We start from the raw sequence: 22,871 nt of genomic DNA on the forward strand, positions 1-22,871 counted from the left end.
TAAGAAAAAAATTATAAAACTCCTGGAAAAAAACAAGGAAACATCTTCAGGGCTGTGTTAGGCAGTGGTTTCTTAACACTCAAAGCACAAGCTTTACAGTCAAAGCACGAGCAGTCAAAGCACGAGCAATAAAAGAAAAAACAGACGCATACAAAGCTTTTGTGCATCAAAGGGCTTAGTTAGCATCAGTCAAAAAACAACCTATTGAATGGAAGGAAATATGTAGAAATCGTACATTGCATAGGGCTAATGTCATGAAAAAATAAAGAAATCCTAAACTCAACAACAAAATGACAAACAAGCTGCCCCAGGGGCCAGAGTCACAGGCTGGGGACTGCAGTGGGAGGGTCTTTGGAGAGGAGGAGGAGGGAAAGAGGCTGTGGCTGGAGGGCTGTGGCCCAGGAGGTGGGTGGCAGTGCCAATGCCCACATCCTCTGCTCTCCTGCCTACCCCTGCCAAGGTTGTGGAGGCAAAGGAAGCACCAAGGCTGGCAGAGATCATTGATGCCCCTGTGGGCAGGGAGATCTGAGAAGAGCTATAGTGGGTGGTGGGAAGCAGCGTCCTGATTCCCTGATGGCTCCTGAACATGTCCACCTGACCAAAGGACCAAGCTGGGCAGCAAGGGCTCAGCTGAGCCAGTCCTGGACCTGGGGAGGGTCTGATTTGACCACACTCCTCTACAGCAGTTCTTCCTGGTGATAGAGTACCACCTGGAACATGGCTTGAAAGCCAAGAGAACTTTTCTTGGACAAAGCAAACCCTCCTGGGGCCTCTAAATCTGTAGGAAAGCTTGTTAACAGCAGGTGTGAAAGACCTCTCAGGACTGAAGACACCAGGAGTCAGAGGAAGAGCCTAGTGTCATTTGGACCAGAGCAAAAGAAATTCTGAGTGTATGAAAGATGTGATCAATAAAAAGGAACTTCTCATGAATCCTACGAGACCAATGACCTCATGGTAGAAGAAGAAGGAGCTATAATTGCTGGCCCAGGTTAATGACATTGAGGCCAATTTCTGTGTGAAAGGAGAAGGTTTGGACTCCCAGTTGGAGTTATAGTTGTTACAAATATCTAGAGGATGGGAGCAGTGGTGAAAGAATGAAGGAGATGGTCAGATTCCTGCAACTTGACCAGAACAAGGTAGAGGAGGTCCATGGACATCTGAATGCTACATAAACAACTTTCAGGCAAAAGTGGATGCTTTTGAAAAACCCAACACTAAACTGACAGGGGAACTTGCAGCTGCAAACAACAAGGTTATTACCTTGCGAGAAGAAATGGCACAATTAAAGAGGAAGCTCCTACATAGCAGAATCCATTCAGAAGAGTCCTAAGCAAGACAAAATTTCATTAGGTCAAGCACTGAGTAAAACAAGAAAGCATTGAAAGTAGGATACACAATTATGACTGGATGTTGAAAAGGAGCTGGAGAGACAGATCCACATGAGACAAGAGACAGGCTTGGCTGTGAAGATGCTGGAAAAGGATATCTGAGAAGCAGGTGCCTTGGTGTCTCATTGGTGTCTCCTGGATGCTCTCAGGGCTCCAGACATGAACTTACTTTTAATCTGTAGAGTTCAGACTTAGAAGTAAAGTAGAAACATGAACTAAAGTGTCACTTGGAAGAGATGACTCTTCAGGTGGCAGCTACCATTAAACGACTCCAACCAAGATGGTCCCAGGCTGGTTGAAGCCACCCATCTGCTGTGCTGGACAACAAGCTCCCAAGCAGGACTTCAGAGACAAGATCAAGAGTCTGCAGCTGGACATGGAGGAGCTCACCAGGCAGTGGAACCAGCTTGAGGAAAGAGAAAGAAGTTTCTGAAACAACAGGAACCTCCAGGAAAGGGCTCACAGAGCCAGAATCCAAATAATCAAGAGGCAAAAAATCAAGAGGAACATGTTAAATTGAAAATGTCCTTTGAAGAAGCCACAGGCTAGTCTCACCAGTGGATGAGCAGGATCAGCCATGGGTGTCTGGAAACTGCAGTTGTGTCAGCTTAGCCAAGAAGAAAGCAACATCACCATCTGTAGGGCTTGCTCAGCAAACTCCTGCCTTTTCCTTCAAGCACCAGGTCTGAGTGTGTCTGCAGACCCTCCCCAAGCTTCTGATAAAGCAATATTCCACCAGCCCATCATGAAGCAGGAAGACAAGAGCTGGACCAAGACTCAGGTAGGGCCCATCTCCATGTGTTAGGATACCCTAAGAGCACAGTCCTCAGAATCAACCAGAAACTGTAGGGAGGAATCATTTAAATACATCAGGCCCAGGGAGAAAAGGCAGTGGGTGGGGGTGCTGGAAGTTTTGCTCATTTTCTGTAATGACTATGAATAAAACTTACTCAGTTGAGCCTTTCTCCTCTAAGCCTAATTCCCTACTTTGAAGGATTTCTTGCATAGCATATCTTTGTAAAGGGCTATTACTCATTTTTATGCATAGTGCAAAAATAAGGAGGTGGATGTAATAAGAGAGAGTGGCCCAAGCAGATCAGAATAAAAAGGAAAATGATCATCTCCCTCCATTACATGTTAAGATTCGGAGAGGAAAGACAAATGATAACTGAGATAAAAATGAGCTCTTTGTATTATTTCTACCAAACTGTCAACCCCAACTCAGGAAAAAGAAAGAGACATTAAAGAGTAATATAAATTTTGAGTGTAATTAAAACAATATTGTATTATGTCAGGACCAGAAGGTTTCTGGTAGTGGCCTATGAATGACTTCATTATCAGAGTGAGAAGAAGGAACATTTGCAGGTTTTCCCCTTAATGATTTCAAGAGTAAATATCTGTCCTCCTCAGAACCTCTTACCACAAAACAAGCCAACTTTCTCCCCCAGTCCTGTCCTCCTCCCAAGTAATAATGGAAATGTAAGGACTTTTAAAGTTAGGGGTTGAGTTCTCCAAATAGGAAGTGTTGAGGAAAGCAAAGCTAGGTCAGGTGTAGAGTAAAACAAATTTAATATACCCATGGCTGAGGCTAGCTCTTAAATTATTTCTTGTTATATAGGAAGTGTGTTATGCTCTGAGCCAACCTGTGGAACTGCTGGTGCACAGGATTCTCGAAAGGGCAAAACTCAGACATCTCTTATTAGCAACCCCTTTGAGGGAAGGAAGAAAGTGCATCAGCAAGGGAAGGAAAGAGATGGAATGCAGTATTTTGATTGTTACATGTGTCCAGATTTTTATTCCAATAAGAACTAAGAAGATGCAGTTCTGTGACTGGTTTAGAATTGGAAACATCCTGGAACTGTGGTGTTGGATAAATTCTGTTCACTGGAAAGATTTACAGCCTGAGTTAGGGTTGTTATTCTAGAGATCTGGCCTGTTTTTTTGGTGGGGCTGAGGTTTAAGAGTACAAGGGACAAATGAAATCCAGTAATTCTAAAAACAAACAAAACAAGACAAACAAGCCAGTTAAAATGGGAAAAATATTTGAATAGACATTTCTTCACAGAAGATATCCAAATGCCTAATAAGCACATGAAAAGACATTCAACATCATGAGCCATTAGAGAAATGCAATAAAACTACATTAAGGGAGACTTCCAGGAAGATGGCAGACTAGAAAGACATGGGACTCTCCTCTCTGAGAAAAAGTAGCAAGAGGACAGGCAGAAACAGCCTAGAAAAAACCTCCTAGACTTTAGGACACCAAGGGAAGGCTGGACACCACGCAGAAGAGAGAGGGGAAAGGAAAAGACCTTCTACAGCAAATTCGGGAGTTAAAGCTGCAGCTGCACTGCCCCTTCCCCCTACAAACAATGTTGAGTTCTCAGACATCAGGGTTAGCAGCTCCAGACCAAGGGGGCCATAGGGACCCGCCTCCCAGAAAGGGGAGAGAGAGGGGCACAGCCTAAGGCTGATGCAGCTCCTGACCCACAGATTTGGCCGGCTGGTCCAGGAGCCCTTCCAGGTGAGTGGGGCTGCACCACTGCTGGCCTTGGAGCCACAAGGGGCTGGAGCTCCCACCCTTTCACTCTTCCTCTCTATTGACCAGGACTGGTTGTTGAGAATGCAGAGGGGAGTGGAAAATTGCCTACTCAGGAAAAGAGAGGGGGCTGCCAGGGAAGACTGGGGAACTGCCTCTGAGAAAGTTTGAATCCCGAGGCTCTTGGCCTCCAGGCAGGATCCTCCATCACATTGGTCTGGTCCAAGTTGCAGCAAACACCCTCCACCAGGCATTGATTTGAGAGAGCTGTCAGAGAGCACCACCTGCTGGACGATCAAGGAAGTGCATGTGAGTGATGTGGGCTATGGGTGGGAGGCTCTTTGTCTCCTCAGAGATAATCTAAGCTGTCTGTGACTTGTGGTTGTGAGAGGGTAAGAGGCTGCAGTCCTGCCCTTGGTGACCATGGCAATGACTCCAGTCCCAGAAAACAGTTTAACAATTCAAGGTCTATAAACTTTAAATATTCAGGGGAAATGCAAACCAAATGTGCTAAAAGCTTATCTTGAATGTACGAAGTCCATGCTAAAAGCTGACCTAAGATGTGGAAGATATATATGCTAATTCAAGCCTATTGAGAACTGAAACAAAAGGACCATTTAACCTTTCCTCTCTGTATAAAAGAAACCTGAAAGTCATGTTTGGGGCTCGGGTTTGCAAAAGGAAGCCCCTGAGTCCAGCCGGCCATCAATAAACCATTTTTCCTTCTCAAAATCATTCCTGAGTCCTGGCCTCTCTATCTGCAAATAATGGAACTTCTCTCGAATTCTACAACATGAGGAAATAAAAAATTCTACAACATGAGGAAATTAAAAGTAAATAAGTGAGGGAAGCTGCTGTGGCTCAATCGACTGGGCTCCTCTCTACCATATGTGAGGCCATCGGTTCACATCCCAGGGCCTCCTTGTGAAGGGGAGCTGGTCCACACCCCACACCCGTGGAGAGCTGATAACCCGTGCCCATGGAGAGCTGATGGCCTGTGCCCATGGAGAGCTGATGGCCTGTGCCCATGGAGAGCTGACGGCCTGTGCCCATGGAGAGCTGATGGCCTGTGCCCATGGAGAGCTGACGGCCTGTGCCCATGGAGAGCTGATGGCCTGTGCCCATGGAGAGCTGACGGCCTGTGCCCATGGAGAGCTGACGGCCTGTGCCCATGGAGAGCTGACGGCCTGTGCCCATGGAGAGCTGACGGCCTGTGCCCATGGAGAGCTGACGGCCTGTGCCCATGGAGAGCTGACGGCCTGTGCCCATGGAGAGCTGATGGCCTGTGCCCATGGAGAGCTGATAACCCGTGCCCATGGAGAGCTGATGGCCTGTGCCCATGGAGAGCTGACGGCCTGTGCCCATGGAGAGCTGATGGCCTGTGCCAATGGAGAGCTGATGGCCTGTGCCCATGGAGAGCTGATGGCCTGTGCCCATGGAGAGCTGACGGCCTGTGCCCATGGAGAGCTGATGGCCTGTGCCCATGGAGAGCTGACGGCCTGTGCCCATGGAGAGCTGATGGCCTGTGCCCATGGAGAGCTGATGGCCTGTGCCCATGGAGAGCTGACGGCCTGTGCCCATGGAGAGCTGACGGCCTGTGCCAATGGAGAGCTGACGGCCTGTGCCCATGGAGAGCTGATGGCCTGTGCCCATGGAGAGCTGATGGCCTGTGCCCATGGAGAGCTGACGGCCTGTGCCCATGGAGAGCTGACGGCTTGTGCCCATGGAGAGCTGATGGCCTGTGCCCATGGAGAGCTGACGGCCTGTGCCCATGGAGAGCTGACGGCCTGTGCCCATGGAGAGCTGACGGCCTGTGCCCATGGAGAGCTGATGGCCTGTGCCCATGGAGAGCTAGCACAGCAAGATGACCCAACAAAGGGAGACAAGCAGACACAGAAGAATGCACAGTGAATGGACAGAGGGCAGTCAGCAAGCAAGCCGTGGGGGGTGGGGTTTAAAAAAAGTAAATAAGTGATAGAGACTTTTTCCAGTCCTTACAACCTCCCTCCTCAAGACCCTAGGAAGTGGGTCTGCAACCCATTACTGGGTCCAGGGTCCAGATCTGAGTAACTCACAGGGACAATTCTAATGATCCAGGATAGGCTGAGCCAAAAATCAAAGAATGGCATTAACACACAGCCTCCCACCACTGATTCCTACAAAGGAGAGAACTTGAGCATCAGTATAAACACACCACCCTAATCAGAGACCTAGACATCAGCAAAAAATGACAAGCCATACTAAGAAAATGGAAGACATGGACCAAGCAAAGGAATATCTCAAAACCAGATGAGACACAGGATTTGAGACAATTAATCAATGAGACTCATATGATTTCCCTCCACCGTGGGCAGCGAGAGACCAGCACTTCCTCCTCTGTGAGTGTCTGTGGGTGGATGGGAGGACACGGTGACCCGGCAGGGGTGGGGGCGCAGAGGGCCTGACAACGCCCTGGGATGCGGGTCCCCCGTCCTCACCCTCCTCTGCTCTTTCTTGTCTCCACTGGTGGCTGGTGTGTGACTCCTTTCAGAACGCGGGCAGGGGACGGCGGCCCCCAGAGATGCACGTGGAGGCCTCCCCTGTGCCCGAGTGTGAGTGTGATTGCATGAGTGTGTGAGTGTTCAAGTGTGTGTGTGCAAGCATGTGCGTGTGAGTGCATGAGTGCATGAGTTCGTGAGTGCGCGGGGCGACCCTGTGTGCGGTGTGCCCTGCCTGCGCGGGCCCAGCATGTGACCGCGTGGCCCCCTCCTCAGCCCACCCGGCCCTTGCGCTGCAGCCGAGCGTGCAGGGCTAGTGCGAGGACCCGGCTGGAATCGGGGCCCCCCTCCCCCGCCCCGGCGCCCGCAGGGCCGCGGCCCCTCCGTGAGCAGCCTGGCCGAGGAGGTCCCCTGCCCCATCTGCCAGGGCGCTCAGGGAGCCCGTCACCATCGCCTGCGGCCACGACTCCTGCCGCGGCTGCCCTGCCCGCTACTGTGAGCCCGCGGGCGGCCCCGACGCACCCCGCAGCCGCCCGCTCTGCAGGGACCCCCCTCGGTCCCCGGGCGCCTCCGGCCCACCTGGCAGCTCCCGGCGTGGTGGCGCCTCGAGCGCCTGCGGCTGCTGCCCGCGCCGGGCCCCGAGGAGCAGGCCGTGCGCCGGAGCACGCGAGAAGCTCCACTTCTGTGAGGACGACGCGGTGGGGTCCTACTCGGTAGGACAGGGGGCCACGCCTCTGAGGCCGCCCCCTCTCCCCACCCCCACCCCCGGGGTGGGACTGTGTGTCTGCTTTGGGTTTTCCTGGGTGTTCTGTGCTGCTTCCTTCTGCGCGACACACAGTAGGACCTGAGTACGTGCTCGTTGAATGAGCGGATGAAGGAAAAGTGAGTGTGGTGTCTGCGCACGTGTCAGGGGGGTGGACTGCGGGGTCTGGGTTGGGGTTGCGTGTCTGTGGAGGGCAAGGGCAGCTGTGTGAGCGCTAGTGCTTGGGAGAGAAGAGCGCTGACAGCTATGAAGTGCTGTGGGTTCACATCGAGTGGTGTGTGCTGCTTGTAGTTGTGCCGTGTGGTTTTTACTCTTGTTTTCCTTTTTTATTTATTTTTAAAGAACCTTTAGAGCACATAAATGTTACATGAAAAACAAAGGAGATTCCCATATACACCCCCTCCTGTGTTGTGCTTTTGGACAAACTGTTGTCTAGGAATGTGTGCATGTGTTAATAGTTAAGTAGCACTTTGTGAGTTCCATGTGTATTTCTGAAATTACATACATACATATGGCGCTAATGGGTGTGTACCTGTTTATGTCCCTAACTCTGTTTCTGGAGTTAATAGTTGATAAAACATTTCATTGATTGCTTTGGCATTACATAAGTTCTTCTCTACTCAAGAATCACACGAAGATAATTGATTTGTTCATAAGGGAGGGTTGTTACCTGGACTTGCTCCCTTTGAGACATGAGCGTAAACTTGGAATAATTTTGAAGAAGGCAGATAATGGGTTCAGAAACTCAGGACAGATCCCTGCCGTCACTTACCAAAGACAGAAATTTAAGATGCTTACTGAAGAAAGGAAAGCTCGAGTGGAAACTGAGTCCTGGCCTCTGATGGCCCCACATCAGGGCAGGCTTGATGGACATTCTTGGGGCACAGATCAGGAAGAGCAGGACCAAAGAGCACATGCCGTCCAGGAGGAGTGAGGTCCAGGCAGGGTCAGCTACGGCCGTGGTTCCTTCCTGTGTCACAGAGAGGGTGGGGTAGATGACAGCCTCCAACAAATAATTGTTTCCATCTTAAGTATTTCATGTTCCTTCTCCCCAGGAATGAATTCAGAAGTGTCTTGAGAGTCTGAGGAAAGAGAGAGGAGATTCAAGGAATCCGGGCAAGAGAGAGTCAGAGACTCCACGTCCTCCTGGTGGTCAGCTTCCCTGCCCTCCCCTCCATCAGGGCCCAGGGCCTCCCTGAAACAGGACGGGAGAGCACACTGGGCCTTGAGGCCATTCTGGGCTTGAGTCCTGACTGCAGCCCTAACGAGCCAGATGACTTTAAGCAACTTGTTGACTTCAATTTTCCTATCTGTGAAATAGAGATTAAAAATAGTCATGGCCCTCCAGCTGCTGTAGAGATTAGTGAGGCTGTGTCTTGGAGGAGCTGAGTGCTGTGTCCATGGCATCCACTTATAAAAGGCTGGTAGCCTGTTCCCCCACCTCCCCTCCCCTCCTCAAGCCCCATCCCTTTGGGAAGTTCCTGCAGGTGGAGCTGAGGTAGCACCTGGAAGTGTGTCCCAGAAATGGGGGGTAGGTAGGAAGGAAAGCATGCTGCACTGCCAAGTATTGTTTTATCACTGAACCTTGGGGTGTGGGTCTGAGCAGGAGGGAATGGGGTGAAGAAAGGAAGAAGGATAAGGAGGGGAGAAAGCAGAGGGATGACTTCTGGCTCCGCCCCTGCCCTCAGACTCAGGTGATCATCGGGAGACAGAGGTTGGTTTCTGAGTTTGCTCATCTGAGCCAGTTCCTGGAGAAGCAGTAGAGGGTGCTCCTAGCCCAGCTGGAGGGGCTGGACCAGGGCATCCTGCAGCACTGGGAAGAGGTCGACCTCCTGGCCACTGGGGAGATCTGCTGGTTCAGCCCCTGATTGCAGAGCTGGAGGAGAAGAAGGAGAGCCCAGCAGTGGAGCTCCTGACAGTCAGCCTGGAAGTTTGTCCCTCCCTGTGCCCTTTTGCTCTAGGAGCTCCTGCACTTTTTCCTTTCCTAAGCCATCTTTCCTTTACTCAAACACCTCTGTGCCCCAAGTGGAAGAGGGACCACAGGGCCGGCAGGATTGAATTCCAATCCATGCTTCCCCAAGAGCCCTCTGCTGTTTTCCTCTCTGGCCTCTATCTTTCCATCCCACCATCCCTAAAATATGGATGATAATTTACTTAATGACCATGCAGAGATTTTGTGAAGCTCCAACGATATAATAGAAGTGAAAGTAGCACTTTGGAAACTGTCAAGTACTGTGCAAACAATTGGCAGGTGTTATTTCCAATGCAAACTGTCTTCCATAACCCCAGTGTCCCCTCCACCAGCCAGGAAGTTCATCCTGGTGTAATTTGCTTCCTCGCTTGGCGGGAGAGATTTTGGGATCCAACAAGGCACCAGGGGGACAATGTGGTTTAGGGCAGCACTCTGCACCGAGAAAATAAGACCTCAGGTTGAGTCTACTTCTCACCAGCAGGTGTACGTCATGCCCCCTGGGTTTGTAAAAGAATGGGGTGGCCCCTGTGGCCCCTGAAGTACAGTAACCCCTGATACCTGATGCCTCCAGGGATCGGGTTCCCTCCCCTCACCCACAGCCAAGACACTGGTCTAGCAGTGTGTCAGTGGTCACTCTGGGCAGGACTGAGCTGAGTCCTCTCCCTGGTGCAGACAAGAGGCTGGCCTGTTGGGGTTCTCATCTGGAGGTACAGCTGGAGCATCTCATCTGAGCTCACATTTCCTTATGCCTGCAAGACTGACAGCCATGACTCCTGTCAGCTGGGGACTCCCCTCAGCTCCTCGCTGCCCCCAGGACTTGCCATGTGGTCACTTCCTTCATTAAGCCACTGCTAAGTCACTGAGAGTGTCTGCTAGCAAGAAGGTGGCTAACATAATGCAACACAATCACCAGAGTGAGAGCTGTCACCTTTGTCATTTAACATAACCTAATCAAAGGAATGACATGCCATCACCTTTAACATATTCTCTTGGCTAGAGGAAGTCAAAGGTCCTTCTCACACTTGAAAAGAGAAGGTGATGTAGGGGATGGGCACCTGGAGGTGAAGACCTGGGGCACCTGGAGTCCATCCACCCTACAGTGATAAATAACTGCCAGCTGAGAGGCACAGGCAGTGGGTGCTGGGGTGCTCAGAAGGAACTTCCAATGTGTGCTGGGAGGGCGTCACTGCTGATGAGCTCCTGCTGTATACCTGGGAGCTCCCTTTTTCTTAGGAGATTGTGAGAGGTGTGTGCTCCCAGCAATTCACAAACAAACAAGCATCTCACAAATGTGCAGATCAGGGACCCTGACCTCGGCAGTGGGAGCCACATGTGAGCCTGGTTCCAATAGGCTATGGCCATTGTCCCATGTCAGAGGGGCAGGCATCAGGCAGCAGTTGTGAGGACAAGGGAGGTGGACATGTCCATGAGATGGCAGGTGGACATGTACCAGGTAGACCAGGGGGGCCTGGACAATTTAAAGGAAGGAGAGTAGGCCAAGGTGAGCCTGAGATGAGGGTGGACTGGTCAGAGCAGCTGAGGATGGCAGAGCAAGTGACCCACGGATTTCTTCTACAACTCAGGATCAGTGGCCTGTAATTTGTGTCAAGCACTCCTAGAAATAAAGAAATCCTCCAGTACATTCTGTTGACTCTTCCACGAAGATAAAAAAAAAAAAAGAGCTGAACAGCAGATTCCCTTGACCTTGCTAAAGCACAGGTGGCATGTGTCTGCACACGTGGGGAGGGAGAAGGGATCCTACCTGTTGAGCAAGTCACTGGCCTCCTGGGAGAGGAAGAGTGAAATTCACAATCCATTTTCAGGCTCCTGTCACCTCCACGTTCCCTCCCTGGCACCCCACAGAGAATGAAGAAAGCAGACCTCTTGTGCACCCCCCTCTGCTGCAGGAGCCTGGCACTGCCTTGGACAGGCACTGCCATGTATCAAAGGGGTGGAGCCAGGGGCGTTGCAGGCTGCCCCGCTCCTGGGAGGTGCCTGGGGCACACACCTTCAGTATGCTGGCATCTAGGACCTTGGCCATTCTCTCTGGATCAGAGACCTGCCTTCTGCACTGTTACATGGCCCGGGAGATGACCTGGACTCTTTCTGCCGGCACGTCCTCCTGCTGACCAGGCTGCTGCAGAGAGGTCAGGACCTGCAGGTGCCCAGCCTGGCATAGGCTCTCCAGCCCAGCTGCCCCTCTGTGGCTCCCATGCTCCCCCTAAAAGCACAGAGGAGGGATTCCCCCTGGCCTCTCAATGTCTGCATGCTCTGAAGGAGAATCTGGTTCCTGAGTCCCCTTCCCTCATGGTGTCACCTCTGCAAGCCACAGGCAGTGCAGAAGCAGGTGTGTCTCACAAATGCAGGACCCCTCCCTTTCTGGGAATGTCTGCAGGCCCCAGGCCAGGTGCACCTTGCAAATGAAGGAACCCCTCTCCTTCTGGGAGTGGCTGCAGACCCCAGGCCAGGTGCATCTTACAAATGCAGGACCACCTCCACCCAGGCCAGGTAGAGCAGGTAGTTTTCATTTAACATCTGAATCGCGTGAAGATCAGCAGGCTCTGCTTACTCAAGGTCATTAGCAAACTCTGAGCTGAGCCCCAGGCCCAGCCTCCTCCCTTTTGAAGTTTCCACCCATCAGGTTGGGGGAAATCAGTGATTTTTTTTAAAAAGCTTAATTACACACACATGACCAAAAAAATTAAGCTCTGCCTTAACAAAATAACGGATAGTAACAATCACTTCAGAAAGATTTTACGGCACTTTTCTCCCAGCTCCTAAGAGTCATGTGCTGAGGTCCCGGCAGACCCCACTTCACATGAATAGAAGTAGCCAGTCTGGAGAGAGCTGATGTGGAGCTGGTGCCAAGGTTCTGGCTCAGCCTCTCCCTGGCCTGGCTGGATGGACAAACAGAGAACTTCCTTATAGCAACCACATGCCAGGCAGGCATGTGTTCTCTCTAAGTCTTAGGTCAGCATCTGGGTGAGTCATGCTTCCTGAAGCTAAGGATATGTGGAATTATTTTAATTTCTACAAAATTTGCTGCAGGTTTTTAATAAACCATGAGGGAAGCAAAAATACACAAAGCGGGTTATGATATCAACAGAATCAAAATAAAAGAAGGGGAAGGAGTCAACAAAAGACTCCAGAAACCTCTTGTGATCCCTTGTTAGATTCATAATAAAATGTACCTGACTACCATGAAAAAGTCATGCAAAGCCATAGTAATAAAAACAATATGGCATGTGCAAGAACAAATTGAAATTGACAGAGAAAAGAGCTCAAGAGCAGACCACGTACATAATGGAATTTGAAAAGAAATGGTAGCCCATAAGTCACCAGGGAAGAAACCAAATCTGTAGAAGATGGGAATGAGAAAACAATGATAGAGAAAAATGAAGCTGGATCCCTATCTGGAGCCATAAGCAAGGGGAGATTCCATGGGCATGAAGTAAAAACTATAAAGTTAATGGAAAGCAACATTAGACAATGAATTTGTGAGCTGGGTGTGGGGAAAGCTATCTTAAACAAACCCTGAAGGAATTGTTGGATTTGATTGAATCTAAATCAAGTATTTCTGTTCAGGGATAAACCAACTACAAAATTAACAGAAATAATAGTTCGGGAGATGTCAGCAGTATCCAAAATCAACAAGAGACTGACATGTAGAATGTAAAAAGGAAAACCTACAAAGCAGTAAGAGTATGACAGGAACCCAAGAGAGATATTTGCAAGGGACATGGAGAGTCACTTCAGAGAAGAGGAAACACAAAAGGCTAAAGAGCACCCAAGTCGATACCCAAACCCATTCATGATTAGAAAAATGCAAATTACACAGCAATGGAATATTTTGTGGCACCCATCCAGTAGTTAAGAGTCAGAAGCTGATGACCTCCAGTGTGTGGGGAGCAGGTGGGCACTGGTAAGATGTCCCTGGTGATGTCCAGTGTGTGGGGAGCAGGTGGGCACTGGTAATAAGTCCCTCGCACAGGCTTTCTAGGTCCAGCCCCCTGAGTGCCCTTTCCTCTGTGAACTGTTGCTCCTGTTTCTGCACAAATACCCCAGGGAATTGTTCCCATAGGTTCTCAGGGATGCTGCACACCACAACATTGCTTGTGGGAGCAGGGGATGGCAACATCCAAGGCCCATTTGTGGAAATGGATAAGTAAATCGAGGCACACCCACTATGAGTGCTGTGCAGCATCAGAAACAGTGGGATGTAGGACACAAAAATGGATTGAACTTACAATGGTAGTAAAAAGTGGGAAGGCAAGAAATAGAATGACATATAATATAAGATCATTTGTACATCAGGTATACACCCAGGACAGCAGTGTTTATTTTATCAAAATAAAATACAACAAAAAATTTAAAATTGTTGTCTAAGGGGCAAAGGAGGAAAATAGAGTGGGAGATGGTGATAAAATGGAAGAAGAAAATTAAAAAAAGAAAATGATTTCCGGACCAAAGATAGGGAAGTGCTATCAACTTAAGTGTGTGTTTCATTAATTAAATCCTTCCTACCTGGGGCAAAAAATTAGGCAAAGTGTTTGAGGTTTGGCTGGTGGTGGTACTTCTTGTGGCACTTTTGGGGAATGCTTTTAATTTTGGGTGATTTCCTCATTCCCTCTCGAAACTCTTCAAATATCTCTGAGAGAGAAGATTCCCCTGGAGATTTACAGGTAGAGGTTGGAAGTTGGAGAAGAATGCTGTCTGGCCCTGAGATTCTGTTAATGCATCAAGTCAAGGGACTGCCTGAGAGGTCAACAAAGGCAAAGAAAAAGCTGAGGCTGGCAGAGGAGACCTGCTGTCATCCGGAAGTTAGGGACTTCATGTGGGCACTTCCTAATGAAGGAGGCAGGCTGGGTGGAATTGTATGTGTGAACACAGAAGTCCAGGTCTCCCCGTGCTCAAGAAACAGAACACCTTCACCTTGCTACTTTTTTTTTTTTTAGGATGTACTAGGGATTGAACCCAGGACCTCATACATGGGAAGCAAGCACTCAACCCCTGAGCTACATCCACTCCCCAATGAGAGTTGGTTTTTTATTTCTTTGTGTTTGTTTTGTTTTTAATAGGTACCAGGGATCAAAGCTGGGACCTCATACATGGGAAGCAGGTACTCAACCACTGAGCTACATCAGCCCCCTGCTACCTTTTCTGTCTACTTCCTTCTCTCGTCTCTGCCCTCAACCTTCTCCAAGGAGTCATCCTTTCTCATTCTCTGGTCCTCATCCCCTTTCACACCTAAGCTTTGTTTCTCATCAGTCTTTTGAAATCTCTTTCTCCAAGGTCATCCATGATCTCTAGTAATGAAATCTGGTGGTGGGTCTCTTCTTTGGTGGAATTCTCCCCTTTGGCTCCCCCACATCCTGCTTCTGCATCTTCACTTTTCCACCTGGTGGAAGCCTTTCCAGGGCTGTTTCCTTAACCCTCTTTTATCTTCAAATCATGTCCTTAGTTTCCCACCCAGGTGGCTTCAGAGTTTATCATAATTCTCTTCCTAGCAGCCAGTCCTGCATTTCCAGTTTAGAGTTAAGGAAGCTCCTCTTGCCCTACTGGCAGCTCAAAATCACTCTGAGGAAGTAAAGGTTACCACCCCTCCCCCTCTTCTGTAGCCCCCTACCCCTCATCTCCACATTTCTGTCCCTGGACCCAACAATCCCACCTGCCATCCAGCTTGAATGTTAGGATAATTTCATCTTTTATCATCCTCTCTTCTCTTCAAAATGGCTCCTCCATTAACCCCTAACCCAGCATCCAAGGTTAACTTACATTCCAGCACTCTCTTCCCCTCCCCCTGCCCTCCAGCTCTCAGGCCATGCAGGCTGCTTATTGTTTCCTGAGCATACCTACATATGGTTGCTTGCTGTTTCTTGAAGACACCCGTGCCGCCACGTGGCCTTGCTGCTCCTTTGCTTTTCACTGCAGGAATGACCTCCATCTGTGCCTGCCTGTCAAAACCAGAGCTAGCGTAAAGCCCTGGGCAAAAAGCCACAATCCTATCTTCTGAGGTAGTTTCAATGTTAATAAAGCATGTCCAGTCAACTACAGATGCCGAGTAAATGAGAACAGAAAGCAGAATCCCAACTGCTGAGGTAAAAGCAACGAACCCCCTAAGATAACACAGATGTAGCATTTATAATATTCAGGTGAACAGGGAAAAGACCTCTGCTTCTAAAAAGTTCATTTAGTCACACCTTTTCATTGAAATAATGTTTTGTGGGGTCACATTATGTGAATAAAGTACTCATTAGAATCAAAAAGCAAAATTCTGTAATCTTTTATCTGTTAAAACTATTCCTTAGGGGGAAAAAGACAACTTGAAATATAGGGAATAATCCAAGCCTGTTTTGTCTTAATTAATATTTTTAAAAGCTTGTGATCCTGTCAGACACAAGAAAAAATGTGATTTCACAGTAAAAAAATTGACATAAAATGGCATTAACTAGTGATAAAAGATGTCAAAGTTCATTTGCAAACAGCTTACAAACAGATGTGTAAAAGATGAACCCAAAAGAGGGTTGGTTTACAAGACTATGCCACTGAATTGCTCACTAGAAATGGCTAGTCTTACAGGCATTTCACCTCATCAAAAATGTTGATAAATAATGAAAATAAAAGAAAACTTGGTTAATAGACAAAAAAGATAACTTGCCCTGATATAGTCACAGAAAAAAAAAACCAGCTTTCCAAAAGCAAGCTCCTTACAAAACAAAAAGTGTCCCAAAACACAGAAAAGAATAAATGTCATCCATTATAGTTTATGAGGAAAAAAAAGGGGTTGATCACTAAACCTGACAATATCCACATCATTGTGCATCCTGAAAATGTCAAGAAATTAACAGAAAGGATGTACGAGTAAATGTATACGCTCAGCAAACACTTTCATTTCAATTCACAAGTAACAAATGCCAAAAAATACAGCCTTATAAAATAGATAGCTATCCTTAATAGAGGCTTAAAGACAACTTCTGATCTGGTTCAGAAACCAAAGGAAAATGCTTAATGATTTATCCTGCTACTAGTCAAGTTAACTTAAGAAACCCATAAAGTCATGATTCTTAAAGGAATCTGCAAATTTAAGGCAATGTCAATTGAAACCTATAAAACCTAGAAAAACAGCATAGGAACATTCCTCTGAAAGGAGAGTTGATGAGACCATCAGGTTATAAAAAGTTACTGAACGGCAAAGATGCTGCTCAATTTAAAAATAAACCATAGATAGTGGGCCCCAAGGGGAGGGGAAAATGGATGTTGAATGGATGGAACCAAGGTAAATGTGGGGGCAAGAGAGGAGTGTCGCGAGAGTACACGAGGATGAATATAAAACATGTAATATTAACCAAAAACATATAGGGGATGACAGACTAATAATGTAAACCATAATGTAAAACATAGGATAACTAAAAAATCTAGAAAATATCCTAGATTGTATATCCTTAAGTATGGACCACATTGTAAGCACAGATGTCACCTTGTTTGAAAGCTATTGTTTCGGAATCTGTACATCAGTTTCAGGAAATATGATATGAATAAGTTAAAAGATTATCGCTGTGGAAGGGAAAAGGTTTTATGGTGGATCTGTGGGAGTACTGTATATTGTATATATGAATTACTGTGATCTAAGACTCTTGTGAAGAGAAGCTCAATAATTAGAAAAAAAGAAAAGAAAAAGATAGGATGTAGAAATTTTTCCAAATCAATATGTACTCTAGATATAACCTTTAAACTCATTGCAATATTTCATTTTACTAGTAAGGGAAACTGGCATTATATTGGGATTCACTTTACAGGAAGTTTTGGATCACAGAGTGGTTCAACAATGGCAGCAGAGGAATACTGATATGGGATGTTATTGACAGGCTATATATGGTTGACAGGGAGTTATACAGGGCATATGTCCAGGGTGCATGGTAATGTTTAGATATACTCATAGTGGAAACAATTAAAAACAACAGCTGGGGGGGTACTGGGTTCCTGGCCGGGGAGGCTCTGTCATGGTCCCTAGGGGAGCAGAGGCAGTCCCCCAGGTGCAATGGTAAGAACCAGGAAGGAATGAGGGTCCAACAGTGGCCTCCTGATACTAATGGCTATGCTTGTGAGCCTATACACCTGCAATAAGAACAAGGCCTGGAGTAGCATTGTGCCTGGGAGTTTCCTCCTGACAGCCTTCATGTTACTCAAATGTGGCCACTCTCAAAGCCAAACTCAGCATGTAGGTGCAGTTCATTCCCCCCAACGTGGGGCATGACACCCGGGGATGAGCCTCCCTGGCATGGAGGGATCACTACCAAATACCAGCTGAAGATGCAACTAGAAAATGACCTTGAATTAAAGGTTCAATGCGGATCAGCAGAATATCCCTGTCTACATATAATAACATGACTTCAAAATGCTGTTTGACCTAATGTAAGGGGGAAATGGAAAGGAGAAATGAGTTTATATGGCTACGAGTCTCTAAAAAAGAGTCTGGAGGTTGTCAGAAGGATTGCCCTTATGCACAACTGAGCAGAGTCTCAGAGACAGATAAAGTAGATACAATCCCCAGGTATTGGTTCTTTTGAGGGATAAAGAGACCCATGGGTTCTATGGTCATGGCAGATGGGGTTCACTGCCATATCAGTTGGCCCTTCTTTGGAGCTGGTGTTTCTGCATGATGGAACTGGACTCAGACAGGATCTCTTTCCACAAGACTTTTATGCTACTTTACTGGAATTGTAGTTGGTGCTGGGGTTTAAGATATATTTAGGGGATTTGAATCTCTGGACTGACAATATGATAGCCAGGCCCTGAGACTCAACAGACTTCAGCTCTTACACTCTGATTTATTGGACTTACCCCACTCAGCTAACATGGAGTTGAAGAAGGTCAACCACCACACCATGGAGCCTAGAGTGCCTACAACTGAAAGCAGGAGGAGTGCATCCAGTATCCATGTGGAATCTAAGCCCCCACTTGACATAGATGTGCAATGGACACAACCAATCCAATGTCCACAGAGAAAATGTGGCATTGGTGTGTGAAGGGTGGCCATGGTGGCTGCTGGGTGCAGGAAATGGGAGAAAGAGATGAGATGGGGAGGCGTTTTCGGGACATGGAATTGTCCTGGGTGGTGCTTCACAGACAACCATGGGACATTGTAGATCCCCCCAGGGCCCACTGGATGGAACGTGGGAGAGTATGGGCTATGAAGTTGACCATTGACTATGGGGTGCAGCGATGCTCAGAGATCGACTTACCAGGTGCAATGGATGTGTCATGATGATGGGAGAGAGTGTTGCTGTGGGGGGAGTGGGGGGGGCGGTGGGGTTGAATGGGACCTCATATTTTTTGAATGTAATATTTTTTTAAAAAATTAAATTAAATTAAATTTAATTTTAAAAAAAATAAAAATAAGCCATAGATTTGTCCACACAGGCATCAGCTCACCAACTCTCCTCCTTTCTGTCCCCTGATAAAACCTGTCTTCAAGACTCCAGCTCTGGAAGTCTGCCCAAAAGGCTTAGCTCATATCAGTGAGGTCAGGCAATATTTGTTTTTAGTGACAAACTTACTGCACTCATCATAAGACAGGTCCATCCATCTCCCCATGAGATCTAAGCCCCCTCTCAATCAGAAGTAGAGTGGGCATCACCATCCCCAAATCCTCAAGATAGAGGAATGATCAAACATAAAGGGTGAAAGGGTTAGAACTTGTATCATTGATATGAAGGCAGTGGACCCCAAAGGTTCTGAAGAGTGGGAGAAGGAAGAAAAGGCATAACACGGAGCATTTTGGGGCCTTTGGAATTTTATGCATGACATTGCAATGATGGATATAGGCCCATTATGCATTTTGTCAAAACCTATAAAATTGGGCAGGGCAAAGTGTAAAGTGTAATGTAAACTATAGACCATGGTTAGTAGCAATGCTTCAATATATGTTCATCAATTGTAACAATGTAAAACACTAATTAAAGATGTTGCTAATGGGGGAAAGTGTGGGACTAGTATAAGGAAACCCCCTGCATTTTTCATGTAACATTTATGTAATCTAAAACTTCTCTAAAAATAAAAAAAATTTAAAACCTAAAGCAACCTGTATCAAATCTATGTAACAATGATTTTCAAGCAGAAAAATAATAAATGGACCAGAGAGTCAAAAAATATTCTACTACTTAAGAATTTAATCTATATCAAATAAGAAAAAAACACATAGATGTGAAAAGACTCATGATTATAGAAATGTTTTAGGGAAAACTGGACATCAAAGTAGAGAAATGTTAAATGGAATCATCCTTCACATAACACAAGATATTAAATTTTAAACATTATAAGTTGATAAGTCTGTAGAAAAAAATAGTGAACATAATAATATTAGATATATATTTATTATTTAGGATATGGAGATTATATTTTTAAAAAGAACAGAATGGATTTAAATGTAAATTTCTAAAAATTTTGCCCCAAAAATGTAATAGAAAGGAAAATAAATAACAGGATGAGAAAAGGGTTGTTAAACATAATTAGTGTAGCTTCTTATCCCAAATATAAACTACTTTGATGCAATCACATAGAACTTATGCTGTGATTATAGCCTAGGTATATTTGAAGTAAAAAGAAATCCAAAATTACATGGCAGTCCAACAGTGAATGATGCAGAGTTTATCTCAAAAAGGCCGTGATAGTTTAATATCAGAAAATCTGAAAATGGGATGACTAGATCCATGGAAAGATAGTGACCATCTGAAAAGACAATAAAATGAATTATTTGAAAAACTCTAAGAAAACTAAGAACTAAAAAGGGCTCTTTAACTTGATTGGGCTGTACCGCAAAGCCACACTGTTCCTTCTACTTAATAGGACCTCAGTGAACTCATTTCATGGTAGGAGCAGGTGTAGGCTGCCTCCTGTCATGGCTACTGTACAACACTGTTCTGGAAGGCTCAGCCCACACAACAAAGTGAGAAAAAGAAGAGTGATCTGGGTTCCTGGTGGGGGGAGGTGCTCTGTCAAGGTCCCTAGGGGAGCAGCGGCAGTCCCCCAGGTGCAACGACAAGGACCAGGAAGGAATGAGGGTCCAACAGTGACCCCCTAATACTAATGACTATGCTTGTGAGCCTATACACCTGAAATAAGAACAATGCCTAGAGCAGCACTGTGCCTAAGAGTTCCCTCCTGACAGCCTCCGTGTTACTCAAACGTGGCCAGTCTCGAAGCCAAACTCAGCATGTAAATGCAATGCCTTCCCCCCAGCATGGGACACGACACCCAGGGATGAGCATCCCTGGCATGGAGGGATCACTACCAAGTACCAGCTGATGGCGTAACTAGAAAATGACCTTGAATTAAAGGTTCAATGCAGACCAGCAGAATATTCCTGTCTACATATAAAAACAGGAGTTAAAAATGCTGTTTGACCTAAATTAAGGGGGAAATAGAAAGGACAAATGAGTTTATATGGCTATGAGTCTCTAAAAAAGAGTCTGGAGGTTGTCAAAAGGATTGCCTTTATGCACACGTAAGCAGAGTCTCAGAGACAGATAAAGTAGATACAACCCCAGGTATTGGTTCTTTTGAGGGAAGAGACCCACAGGTTCTATGGTCATGGCAGATGAGGTTCACTGCCATGTCAGTTGGCCCTTCTTTGGAGCTGGTGTTTCCGCATGTTGGAGCTGGACTCAGATGGGATCTCTTTTCACAAGCCTTTCATGCTACTTTACTGGAATTGTAGTTTAAGATATATCTGGGGTTTAAGATATATCTAAGGGATTTGAATCTCTGGACTGACAATATGATAGCCAGGACCTGAGCCTCAACAGACTTCAGCTCTTACACTCTGATTTATTGGACTTACCCCACTCAGCTAACATGGAGTTGAAGAATGTCAACCACCACACCATGGAGCCTAGAGTGCCTACAACTGAAAGCAGGAGTGCATCCAGTATCCATGTGGAATCTAAGCCCCCTCTTGACATAGATGTGGAATGGACACAACCAAGCCAAAGTCCACAGGAAGGAGGAATACAGTAAGGATTAGAGTGGACTTAATGATATTCTATTCATGAACTATTGTGGTTAATAATCGAGAAAATGTGGCATTGGTGTGGGAAAAGTGGCCATGGTGGCTGCTGTGTGTGGGGAATCGGAGGAAGAGATAAGATGTGGAGGCATTTTCAGGACTTGGAGTTGTCCTGGGTGGTGCTGCAGGGACAATTGCCGGACATTGTATGTCCTCCCATGGCCCACTGGATGGAACATGGGAGAGTGTGGGCTATGGTGTGGACCACAGGCCATGGGGTGCAGCGATGCCCAGAGATGTACTCACCAGATGCAATGGATATGTCATGATGATGGGGGAGAGTGTTACTGTGGCAGGAGTGGTGGGGTGGGGGCAGAGTGGGTGAATGGGGACCTCATATTTTTTGAATGTACTATATATTTTTTTAAAATGAATAATTAAAAAAATAAAAAAAGATGAGTGATAATGACTAGAAGCAAAGAGTCAAAACAGTTATTTTCAGAAGATGAAATAATGACAATTTCTACAAGACAACCTTACAGTATCAACTGTAGAGAGCGTGACAAAATTGCTGAAAACAAGATTGACTTACAAAAATAAATTATGAAAAAAAAAGAAATTTCAGAATTGTAATAAAAACCATATAGATAGTATTCAGCCAATGAAAAATGCAAAAAACTTATGAAGAACTCATTTTGGCCTTTTCCTTGTACAATATTTCAGGCCTACAACAAATGCTCTAAGGGGCCTATTGAATAACTATATACCCAACACCCATGCACATCCAATCTGTATCTTTTGACAAATGGATTTAGTCTTTCCCTAGGAGATAAAGCATTGCAGTTATGTCTTTCCAGTTGCATTTCCCTCCTCCTTCCCCACCCAAGGTAACAGCTCTGTTGTTGTTTTTTATGCTATTACCATCTAAATATTTTCCCATAAATAATATGTAGCATTTTTTGCATGTTTTCAAACTTTTACAGTAAGTCTATTCATATTCCTAACTTGATTTTTTGGTTGTTCAGTGGTGTGTTTTTGAAATGTATCCATGCAGAGTCATGTACCTGTGGTTCATTCATTTAAACTGCTGCATGTTGGTATATTATAGGAATACACTATAATTTATTATCCATTCCTTAATTTCAACTGTGCTATAGTACTGAACGATTTTGAATTTATCTCCCTGTACACATGCATGATTATTTCTCTAATGGGAGAATTACTGTATGATATGTGTATTGCTCCATATTGCCAACTTTTTCTATAGAGAATATTTCAAAATCCTACTCAAAGATATTAAACTAGATCTAATATATGGAAAGAGACAATATGCTTATAGTATAAAATAATAATATGTCTTTTCTTCATTCCAGTAAAATTTGAATCAGTGTCAATATAATTTTGGTTATCTGCAAAAAAATCTTCAAAAAAACGAATTTGACGAACTAATTATAAAGTTTCCATGGAAGCATAAAGGTTTACACATAGCTAAGATAAATTTGATAAAGAAGAGCAAAGAAAGGCAAATAGCCTACTGGATGTTCAGTCATGAAATACGATGCACGGAGATGAAGAAGGATGCAATGAAATAGAAAGCTCAGAAACAATTTTATTTAAAAAAGAAGCTTTAGATTACATAAATGTTACATGATAAATGTGGGGGAGAGGAAAGCAGAGAAAAGGTGCAGCTGCTTGCCCCTCTTCGCGTAGCGGCTCCTCATCAGGAGC

The 22,871-nt window shown here is 46.0% G+C and overlaps 1 pseudogene; it reads left to right on the top strand.

The window, feature by feature from the left end:
* Positions 1-8,930, top strand: part of LOC101415506 (patr class I histocompatibility antigen, B-1 alpha chain-like) — a 34,560-nt pseudogene extending 25,630 nt beyond the window's left edge.
* Positions 8,931-22,871: the final 13,941 nt, after the last annotated feature.

The sequence above is a fragment of the Dasypus novemcinctus genome, chromosome 22 (assembly GCF_030445035.2).
Source record: "Dasypus novemcinctus isolate mDasNov1 chromosome 22, mDasNov1.1.hap2, whole genome shotgun sequence".
NCBI classification, from domain to species: Eukaryota; Metazoa; Chordata; class Mammalia; order Cingulata; family Dasypodidae; genus Dasypus; species Dasypus novemcinctus.